The following is an 11,790-nucleotide window of genomic DNA, read 5'->3' as shown; positions in this document are numbered from 1 at the left end:
ACCAAGCCAGGGGATTAACCCTGGTTCAATGAAGAGTGCAGGAGGGCATGTCAGGAGCTGCACCGGGCATACCTAAAAATGAGGTGTCAATCTGGTGAAGTCACAACACAGGACTACTTGCGTACCAAACAGCATAAGCAGCAAGTGATAAGAACATAAGGCCCTAAGACGTTGGAGCAGAAGTAGGCCATTCAGCCCATCGAGTCTGCTCTGCCATTCAATGAGATCATGGCTGATCTGATAATCCTCAATTCCACTTTCCTGCCTTTTCCCCATAACCCTTGACTCCCTTACTGATTAAAAATCTGTCTCACTCAGCCTTGAATATACTTAACGACCCAGCCTCTACAGCCCTCTGCGGTAAAGAATTCCACAGAATCACTACCCTCTGAGAGAAGAAATTCCTCCTCATCTCTGTTTTAAATGGGTGCCCCCTTACTCTGAGATTATACCCTCTGGTCCTAGACTCCCCCACAAGGGGAAACAACCTCTCAGCATCTACCCTGTCAAGCCCACTAAGAATCTTATATGTTTCAATAAGGTCACATCTTATTCTTCTAAACTCCAGTGAGCACAGGCCCAACCGACTCAACCTCTCCTCATAAGAAAATCCCTCCATACTCGGGATCAACTTAGTGAACCTTCTCTGGATTGCCTCCAATGCCAGTACATCTTTCCTTAGATAAGGGGACCAAAACTGCTCAAAGTATTCTAGGTGTGTTCTAACTAATGCCTTGTATAGTTTTAGCAAAACTTCCCTGTTTTTATACTCCATTCCCTTTGAAATAAAGGCCAACATTTTATTTGCCTTCCCTATTACCTGCTGAACTTGCATATTAGCTTTTTGTGATTCATGCACCAGGATCCCCAAATCCCTCTGTGCTGCAGCTTTCTTCAGTCTTTCTCCATTTAAATAATATTCAGCTCCTCTATTCTTCTTGCCAAAGTGCAGAACCACACATTTTCCCACATTATATTCCATCTGGCAGGTTTTTTGCCCACTCACTTAACCTGCCTATACCCCTCTGCAGACTCCTTGTGTCATCCACACCATTTGCCTTTCCGGTCTATTTTTGTGTCATTCACAAACTTAGCAATAGTACATTCATTTCCTTCATCCAAGTCATTAATATATATTGTTAATAATTGTGCCCCAGCACTGATCCCTGTGGCACTCCACTAGTTACAGGCTGCCATCCTGAAAATGCACCCCCTGCCCCCTCCACCCGTATCCCCAACTCCTTGTCTTCTATTAGTTAGCCAGTCCTCTATCCACGTTAATATACAATCCCCAACACTATTGGCTCTTACCTTATTAAGTAGCCTTATGTGTGGTACCTTATTGAACGCATTTTGGAAATCAAAATATATTACATCTACTGATTCCCCTTTATCTATCCTGCTTGTTACCTCCTCAAAGAATTCTAATAAATTTGTCAGGCATGATTTCCCCTTCATGAAGCCATGCTGACTCTGCTTGATTAGATTATGCATTTCTAAATGCTCTGATATTACATCCTTTACAAAAGATTTTAACATTTTCCCAATGATGGATGTTAAGCTAACTGGCCCATAGATTCCTGTTTTTTGTCTCCTCCCTTTTTGAATAAGGGTGTTACATTGGCAGTTTTCCAATCCTCTGGGACTTTTCCAGAATCAAAGGATTTTTGGAACATTACCAATGCATCCACTATTTGTGTAGCTACTTCCTTTAATATCCTAGGGTGCAACCCATCAGGCCCAGGGGACTTATTGGCCTTTAACCGCATTAGTTTCCCTAGTACTTTTTTTCTAGTGATAGTTATTGTATTTGTTTCCTCCCCACTTTTACCCCTTGATTATTTAGTATTTTTGGAATGCTATTAGTGTCTTCTACTAGTGAAGACCGATGCAAAGTATTTATTCAACTCCTCTGCCATTTCCTGGTTCCCTATTATTATTTCCCCAGCCTCATTATCTAAGGGGCCTTTATTGAATTTGACCTCTCTCTTCCTTTTTATATCTTCAAAGAAGCTCTTACTGTTCATTTTATATTACTTGCTCGTTTACCCTCATAGTTTATTTTCTCCCTCTTTATTATTTTTTTGTTCATCTTCTATTGTTTGTTTTAAATGTTCCCAATCCTCTATCTTACCACTAATCTTTGCCACATTGTATGTGTTGTCTTTCACTTTGATACTATCCTTAACTTCCTTGGTTAATCATGTTTGGTTTATCCCTTTCCTAGAATCCTTCTTCCTCACTGGGATGTATCTTTGTTGTGAGCCATGAGCTATTTTCTTCAACATCTGCCATTGTTCATCAACTGTCTTTTCTGTTAAACTCCTTTCCCAGTCCACTCCAACCAACTCTGCCCTCATTGCTTTGTAATTACCCTTATTTAAGTTTAGCACAGTTGTCTCCGACCCAAGTTTCTCACTCTCAAACTGAATGCTAAATTCTACCATGTTATGGTCACTGTTTCCTAGGGGATCTTTTACTCTGAGATCATTCATTAAACCTGCCTCATTACACATTACCAGATCCAAAATAGCCTGATCTCTGGTTGGATCCACAACATATTGTTCTAAGAAACTGTCCCGAATACACTCTATAAATTCTTGCTCGTGGCTACCTCTGACAATTTGATTTTCCCAATCTACATGAAGATTAAAGTCACCCATGATTAATATACTGCCTTTTTTACATGCCCTCATTATCTCCTGATCTATTCTCTGTCTTAAAGCATCGCTGCTGTTAGGGGGGTGTATAGACTACTCCCACCAATGTCTTCTTCATCTTGTTGTTTCTTACCTCCACCCTATAGATTCCACATCTTCCGATCCAAGGTCATTTCTTGCTATCGTACTTATTCCATCTTGTACTAACAAAGCTACCCCACCACCCTTTCTTTCCTGCCTGTCCTTTTGAAAGGTCACATACCCCTGAATATTTAGTTCCCAGCTTTGATCTCTTAGTAACCATGGGAAGGGTTTTTCCCCTGTCAGGTGGGCTCAGCAGGGGTGGGCAGGAGTGGTTGGGAAGCTGACAGCTGCTCGCGATCGGGGCCGGACCGCGATTTCACGCTGGTGGGCCAATTAAGGCCTGCCCAGTGTGAAATGCAAGTGGCAGTGCTCAGCGTTGCCTGTGTGGCGGGAGGAGGAGAGCAAGCGCACGGGTGCGTGCTGGAAAAGCTCCCTGAGGCAGCTCTGTGCCTCAGGGAGATGAACATTTTTAAAATAAAAAATAAAGAATTATAAAATGTTATAAAACATGTCTCCTCATGTGACTCTGTCACAGAAGCAGGGACATGTTCTAAATGAAATTAAACATTTTTGTATTTTATCTCTATTTGCTGTTGGAAACCTCATTCCGCCTGTGCATGAGGTTTCCTAAAAAATGCAAAGGCTGCTTGGTCTTTTTGCCTGCCCGCCAACCATTAGGTTGGACGGACAGTGAAAAATTTCTTTCAATTGCCTTTTTAATGGCCTCAGCAGGCCTTTTAACTGTCGGTGGGTGAGCTGCCAACTCCGGCGCACACCCGCCGACCAAAATATCGCACGAGTGTGTGATGGCTTCGGGATACTCACCCAACGTCTTCGCACGTCAATTTACGCTCGGTCAGGTAGGGTGTGCGCCCGCCCGATGAGCTAAAAATTCTCTCCCTTTGAAATGGCTATAAGATCATACCCATTAACTTCTATTTGTGCCGTTAATTCATTTATTTTGTTCCGAATACCATGGGCATTTAAGTAAAGAGCCGTTAATTTTGTCTTTTTTCCATTTTGACCCTATTTGTTGCTGTTTTTTTATGTTTGTACACTCTGTTCCTTCCTGTCACACTCTGGGTATCATTACCTAGATAGCTGCCCTGCAATGCTGCCATATCCTTTTGCTTTGTAAGCCTATGTATCCCCTCTCTGGAACCTTATCCCCTCTATTTAGTTTAAAGCCCTCTCTACAGCCCCAGTTATTTAATTCGCCAGGACACTGGTCCCAGCACGGTCCAAGTGAAGCGCGTCCCACTGGAACAGCTCCCTTCTACCCCAGTACTGGTGCCAGTGCCCCATGAACTGAAACCCATTCCTCCCACACCAATCTTTGAGTCACGCATTTAACTCCTTGACTTTATTTACCCTATGCCAGTTTGCCCGTAGCTCAGGTAGTAATCCTGAGATTATTCCCTTGGAGATTCTGCTTTTTAATTTAACTCCTAACTGTTCAAATCCTTTCAGCAGAGCCTCCTTTCTAGTCCTATCAATGTTGTTGGTACCAACGTGGGCGATGACAACTGGATCCCTCCCCTCCCACTCCAAGTTCCTCTCCAGCCCTGAGGAGACATCTTTAACCCTGGCACCGGGCAGGCAACACATCCTTCGGGACTCATGCTCAGTTTTCTCATCCTCCCTGCAGTCCCCTGCTCTTGCCCACACAGCTTGCAAGGACCTTGTAACTGTTGAACAATTGCAGGGACTGAGTCTCCTCGAACGCTACGCCCAAGGTCCCCATACCTGCCTCACCTGCATTCACACCCTCCTGTCCCTGATCACAGACCAAATTTGAATGACCTAATCTAAGGGGTGTGGCCGCCTCCTGGAGCAAAGTGTCCAGGTAACTTTCCCCCTCCCTGATGTGGCACAATGTCTGCAACTCGGAGTCCAGCTCCTAAACTCGGACCCAAAGTTCCTCGAGCTGCAGACACTTACTACAGATGTGTTCACTCTGCATCACCTTGGTGTCCAGCAGCTCCCACATGCTGCAGCAGCAACACATCACCCGTCCTGCCATCACTATCGTATTTAATTTAATTTATTAATTAATTACTCTAATATCTCTGCTCTTTACACTTGAAGAATCCCCACTCTTTACACGTTATTGAAATTAATTTTTTATACCAGTATCGATCTTATACTTAACAAGCTATTTTTAAGAAAGAGAAAATAAAGACTAGAGACCTAACCACAAACTATAGACCCTAGTTTTACTTTAAAGGCTAAGGACAGAATTTTCCCATTGTCGTGCCCCCCATGTGGCCCCACATGTCTACGCATAAAATGATGCTCGGAGACGTTGGGCGAGTGTCCTGACATCACCACACGCCATCGCGATATTTCTCTGGACGGGCACGCAATGAATTAACGGGTCACTTAAGGCCTTTGAGTGTTCAATCGATGTCGATTTTTCGGCGCCCGTGCAATCTTTGGGTCGGTGCCCAGGCGCAATGGGCAGGCGGGTAGGACACATTTGTATTAACCTCATCCACGGGAAGGAAAAGAGGGGTCACTGGGGTCATGAACCTGCTCTGTGAAGTATTTATTTTATTTATTTTTGAAAGTTTTTCAAACTTGCCTGTGTGATCTGCGGTACTTCAGAAAGTATCCTAGCAGCTTTATCTCTTAACCTTCAGGTCAGCACTCTGCAGTAAGGAATCTTTTCTGGGCCTGCAGGTTTCAGGAAGCCTTCCCTTAGCCTGGGAATGGGAGCTGAACTCTCCACTGGAGGCACCTCCTCTGAGGAGGAAGGGAGGACTAGAAGGGGGAGGAGGTCAGGAGTGCACATTCAGCCTCCAGGGGAGCCACCTTTGGGAGGCCGGGCGCAGGCACAAGGGGTGCAGGGCCAAGAGGTTGTCTAAGGTGGAAGGGGCCGCAGAAGATGCCACTATCCTGCTGCCAGGGTTTACAGGCGGCGAAGCAGTTGCCTCAATATGTCTGAGGTGCAGTGCCGAAGGAGGCTCCGACTCTCAAGGGAGACAGTCAGCTATATCTATCAGATGATTGGCCCTGAGATCTCCCCTAACTGTGTGGGTGGATACCCCATGCCAGCGGCTCTGAAGGTCACAGTTGCCCTCCACTTCTATGCCTCTGGCTCCTTCCAGGGCTCGGTGGGTGATCTTTGCGGTGTCTCCCAATCAGCTGTCCACACTTGTGTCCAGCAGGTTACTGACGTTCTGTTCAGGCGTGCATTGACCTTCATCCACTTCCGCTGCGACCAGGCAAGTCAGACACAGCGAACCAGAGGCTTCGCGGCCATTGCTGGCTTCCCCCGTGTCCAGGGTACAATAGACTGTACACATGTGGCCATCAAGGCACCAGCAGGTGAGCCCGGTGCCTTCATCAACAGGAAGGGCTTCCACTCCATGAACGTGCAGATAGTGTGTGATCACAGGATGCAGATTCTACAAGTCTGTGCAAGGTACCCAGGCAGCTCCCACGACGCCTACATCCTCAGACACTCCCAGGTGCCGGGGCTCTTCAGTGCTCCAGCCCGGCTGGATGGATGGCTGCTGGGTGACAAGAGCTATCCCCTCAGAAGGTGGCTCATGACGCCTCTCCGCCATCCAAGAACAGAAGCTGAGCAGCGGTACAATAGGAGCCACGACTCCACAAGGGCTGTGGTGGAGAGAACCATCGGTCTTCTCAAGATGTGCTTCCGATGCTTGGACCACTCAGGGGGCGCACTCCAGTACCCCCCAGATCGTGTCTCGGTGATAGTGGTTACATGCTGCACTCTCCACTTGCGCTGGAAAGAGGGGACACAGTGGACGATGAAGGCGTTGATGCAGTGGCTGCGGCTGCACACGATGAGTCCAGCAGTGAGTCCGAGGATGAGCACGCACAGGGAATTGCTGAGGGGGTAGACGCTGACCCAGGCCTACTCCAGGGAGGCAGGGACACCCGGGAGGCTTTAATCCAACGAACCTTCAGCTAGCACACCACAGATGGACCTCCAGGACAAACCTGGGCTGTTGGATCGACACTCGACACCCAAGTGCAAAATCTGCCAGGTTAGGAACAGTAACTAAGGGCCTTGTTAATGAAGCTGAATGTCCAACAAATCACTCATTACAGTTGTGGAAACCATCCACATGAAGAAGAAAAGAGGCACCCTCAGCCATGGTGACATACCTGAATTTAATGTGTCAAGCATAGCAACTTACTACAAAAAAAAAGACAATAGTGTTACAAATCAAAACAAATCATAAGGGGCTCATTTCAGGCCAACGCAAAAGCACCAGTGATAAACCCGTGGTGTGCCTAAGGTGCCTTATGTTTACGTTTCCAGGTGCTGCGTCTTGGTGCTGCCCCATCGCTCAGAGTGGCATCTGAGCCAGCCTGCTCACTCTGCTGTCCTGTTGGCCTCGATGACCTTGGCGGCCGTCCTCTGGCCCATGGAGCCTGTGCTGGCCACGCCTGGGAGGGAGCTGCCAGTTCCACAGCTGGCACCTCCCCAGTCGTCGCAGCCTCACCGGATGCTCTGGTCACTGGGAGAGGGGCGGAGGAGCTGCTGCCCTCATCCGGAGCACACTGAGAGGAGCCCGCAGAGACGCCAGGCAGCTGCTGCGCCGACGTGAGGTCGCTTCAGACCTCCCTGCTCACTGTGGATGGATGGGCACCGAGCTGGGAAACTTGGTGCGCAGACCATCTCCCACATTGGCACTGACCAGCTGAGATGAATGCCGATGTGAGGGTTTGCTGGTCCGAGTGTAACCCCAGGAAGCCCTGATGGGTCTCCTGGCGGAGGTTCTCCATGAGAGTCGCCACTCTCTCCATGGAGGACACATGGCGCTCGGACATGAGGCTCATTGTTTCGGCGATCGTCCTGGTAGACTCCTCCACCACGTAGACCAAGCCAAGCATAGCCTCATGTATCTCCACCAGATGCTCCTGCACACCCGGCCGCATTTCCTATGTTTGCTGCGTCTCGGACGACTCCAGAGGGACATCATCAGGCACCGACTGAGCATGTGCCTGGTCCCCTGCAGTCCTCCAACTGCTGGCACCATGGGCACTCTCTGTCTCTGCCAGCTCCTCCAGCGACTGTGAAGTGCCCTCACCGCTGTGCCCCGGGACACTAGCCAATGTTCTAATTCCCACCGAGGTGCTAGTATCTGTGCTGGTGCCTGCCTGGCAGAGATGGTGTGATGCTGGTGAGACTTCAGGCCCCTCAGGTGTGAGAGGGGGTCTCTGCTGCTCCTCCTCCCAGCCCTGCTCCGATGATGCTGAAAGGAAGAACAAGGACATTGGATCAGTTAATGTGGAGACAATGTCAAAGTGCATCCCTGTCCCCCGGATCATTATGCGCTCATCCTTCCATAAGCAATGGTAAAGCCATGTTGCAAAATTAAATCAATTAACATTCAGCAGTTCTGTGGCTGTTGGGAGAACAATGCTGACCTCACTGTTGGGCATAAATACCTGGTGCCCCAGTCTCACTGCCACCAGTGGACCTGGGCACATGGCGCCTCTCCAGACCCAGGGTCTCCTGCTCGAAGTGGCTAAGAATGGCGATCTGCGCCTGGCCGCCACCAGTCCTCGCATTCTCTGCCGCGTTATGAGCATTCTTCTCCTGAAAATGAGAGACGAGCATTGATTAGTGAAAATTACACATGGGCTCTCTTCGCACACGGCCCACCCCAACCAGAGTGGGACATATCAGGGCTCCAGAGCCTCCTCACCCTGCTACTGCCGAACACTCGCACAAAGATGCTAGGCCTGCTCCACACCCCCCACAACCCCCACCCCCATCTTGGGCACATGCTGCCTACATCACATTAGGCACCACACGGTATATCCTTCCATAGCAAGGAGGCACAAGCACATGGAGCGCAGAGGGCAGCTGATGGTTTGTTGCCACGCCATCTTGAAGCTCCCCTCCCACCATCTCATCACCCTGACTAGGACATGTCCTGGAGTTCTGAGTCTGCGCCTAGGTGCAGCTCATCCAGGTTGCCCTCACACCAGTCATGTGGGGCTCAGTGTAACACATGCTGCGGGGGCAAAACACATCTCTTCATCACCCTCTCAGGCTGACCTCAGCATGGGCAATATCTGCTGGCCCACCCAGCAAAGGACAAATTCTGTTAATAATTCAAAGCAGTCACGACACTCAGACTTGGAGGGGTTAGGGGGTGAGCAGCAGGGGGTGAAAGCCTACCTGCTGGGTTAAATGCCCAATGCCAACATGGTACTCACCCTTCCACAGCGCAACAACTCATTGAAGCGCTTGCCACACTGGTTCCAGGTGCACCGCACCACATTGCGGGAGCTCACCACCTCCACCACCTCCTCCCAGGCACGTTCCGTCATGGGGGGAGCCTCCTACTCCCATCCTAGGGGACCAACACCTCCCACCGCGCTGCCACCTCCTCGAGAAGGGCAGTAAGGCAGTCATCGGAAAACCGAGGGACGTAATGGCCCCCACCCTACCCTCCAGCCTGGCCGGCTCACCCGAACCCCTCTGCTGTGGCCTAGCACTGGCCATAGTGAGCAGGCTACAGGAGACTGCCAGACCTTCATTTAAACAGGCTGCTGGGTCACCATTGGACCCAATGGTCTGTGCATGCCCACCACCGCCCGCACACTCCCGCTTTCCACGCGAGTCGGCAAATACGCTGGGCAGGACTTAATTGGCCCGCCCGTGTGAAAGGGTGGCACGGAACTAATCGCAGGCCCGCCCCCACAACCGGCAACCGGAAAATTCAGGCCTAAAAATACTCATGATTCCAACTCACCAATCAATCGTCCCCCACGTTCTTTCTAAATGAAGTCTCCCTGTTCTTATTAAATGAAGTCTGCACACTCGGCCCACTCTTTGTTTGTAATGAAGTCTGCACACTCGACCCCCCCTCTGTTTGTAATGAAGTCTGCACACTCGACCCCCCCTCTGTTTGTAATGAAGTCTGCACACTCGGCCCACCATCTCTTTGTAATGGAGCCTTCATGCTCGGCCCACCCACTACTTGAAATGAAGTCTGCACACTCGGCCCAACCTCTGTTTGAAATGAAGTCTGCACACGCGGCCCAACCTCTGTTTGAAATGAAGTCTGCACACTCGGCCCACCCTCTGTTTGTAATGAAGTCTGCACACTCGGCCCAACCTCTGTTTGAAATGAAGTCTGCACACTCGGCCGACCCTCTGTTTGAAATGAAGTCTGCACAGGCGGCCAACCCTCTGTTTGTAATGAACTCTGCACACTCGGCCCACCCTCTGTTTAAAATGAAGTCTGCACACTAGGCCCACCCTCTGTTTGCAATTAAGTCTGCACACTCGGCCCACACTCTGTTTGAAATGAAGTCTGCACACTCGGCCCACCCTCTGTTTGTAATGAAGTCTGCACACTCGGCCCACCCTCTGTTTGTAATGAAGTCTGCACACTCGATCCATCCACTTTTTGAAATGAAGTCGGCACACTCGGCCAACCCTCTGATTGTAATGAACTCTGCACACTCGAACCACGCTCAGTTTGTAATGAAGTTGCACACTCGACCCACCCTCTGTTTGAATTGAAGTCTGCACACTCTCCCCCGCCTCTGTTTGTAATGAAGTCTGCACACTCGACCCACCCTTTGTTTGTAATGGAGTCTGCACACTCGGTCCACCCTCTGTTTGAAATGAAGTCTGCACACTCGGCCCACCCTCTGTTTGTAATGGAGTCTTCACACTCGGCCCACCCTCTGTTTGTAATGGAGTCTTCACACTCGGCCGACCCCCTAAAGAAATGAAGTGTGCACACTCGACCCACCCTCTGTTTGAAATGAAGTCTGCACACTCGGCCCACCCTCTGTTTGAAATGAAGTCTTCACACTCGGCCCACCCTCTATTTGAAATGAAGTATGCTCACTCGGCCCACCCTCTGTTTGAAATGAAATCTGAACAACCGACCCACCCTCTGTTTAAAATGAATTCTTCAAACATGGCCCACCCTCTGTTTGTAATGAAGTCTGCAGACTCGACCCGCCCGCTGTTTGTAATGAAGTCTGCAAACTCGACCCATCCTCGGTTTGTAATGAAGTCTGCACACTTGACCCACCCTCTGTTTGTAATGAAGTCTGCACAATCGGCCCACGCTGTGTTTGAAATGAAGTCTGCACACTCGTCCCACCCTCTGTTCGAAATGAAGTCTGCACACTCGGCCCACCCTCTGTTTGTAATGGAGTCTTCACATTCGGCCCACCCCCTAAAGAAATGAAGTGTGCACACTCGACCCACCCTAAGTTTGAAATGAAGTCTGCACATTCGGCCCACCCTCTTTTGAAATGAAGTTTGCGCACGAGGCCCACCCTCTGTTTGAAATGAAGTATGCACACTCGGCTCACCCTCCGTTTGTAATGAAGTCTTCACACTCGGCCCACCCTCTGTTTGAAATGAAATCTGAACAATCGACCCACCCTCTGTTTAAAATGAAGTCTTCAAACATGGCCCACCCTCTGTTTGTAATGAAGTCTGCAGACTCGACCCGCCCTCTGTTTGTAATGAAGTCTGGAAACTCGACCCACCCTCGGTTTGTAATGAAGTCTGCACACTTGACCCACCCTCTGTTTGTAATGAGGTCTGCACACTCGGCCCACGCTGTGTTTGAAATGAAGTCTGCACACTCGGCCCACCCTCTGTTCGAAATGAAATCCGCACACTCGGCCAACCCTCTGTTTGAAATGAAGTCTGCACACTCGTCCCACCCTCTGTTCGAAATGAAGTCTGCACACTCGGCCCACCCTCTGTTTGTAATGAAGTCAGCACACTCGGCCCACCCTCTGTTTGTAAAGAAGTCTGCACACTCGGCCCACCCTCTGTTTGAAATGAATTCTGCACACTCGAACCACCCTCTGTTTGAAATGAAGTCTGCAAACACGGCCCACCCTTTGTTTGTAATGAAGTCTGCGCACTCGGCCCACCCTCTGTTTGTAATGAAGTCTGCACACTCGACCCACCCTCTGTTTGTAATGAAGTCTGCACACTCGGCCCGCCCTCTGTTTGTATGAAGTCTGCACACTCGATCCACCCTCTTTTTGAAATGAAGTCGGCACACTCGGC

Source organism: Cetorhinus maximus, chromosome 22 (assembly GCF_964194155.1).
Source record: "Cetorhinus maximus chromosome 22, sCetMax3.hap1.1, whole genome shotgun sequence".
In the NCBI taxonomy this organism is placed as follows: Eukaryota; Metazoa; Chordata; class Chondrichthyes; order Lamniformes; family Cetorhinidae; genus Cetorhinus; species Cetorhinus maximus.
Note: the sequence above shows the minus strand (reverse complement) of the source record.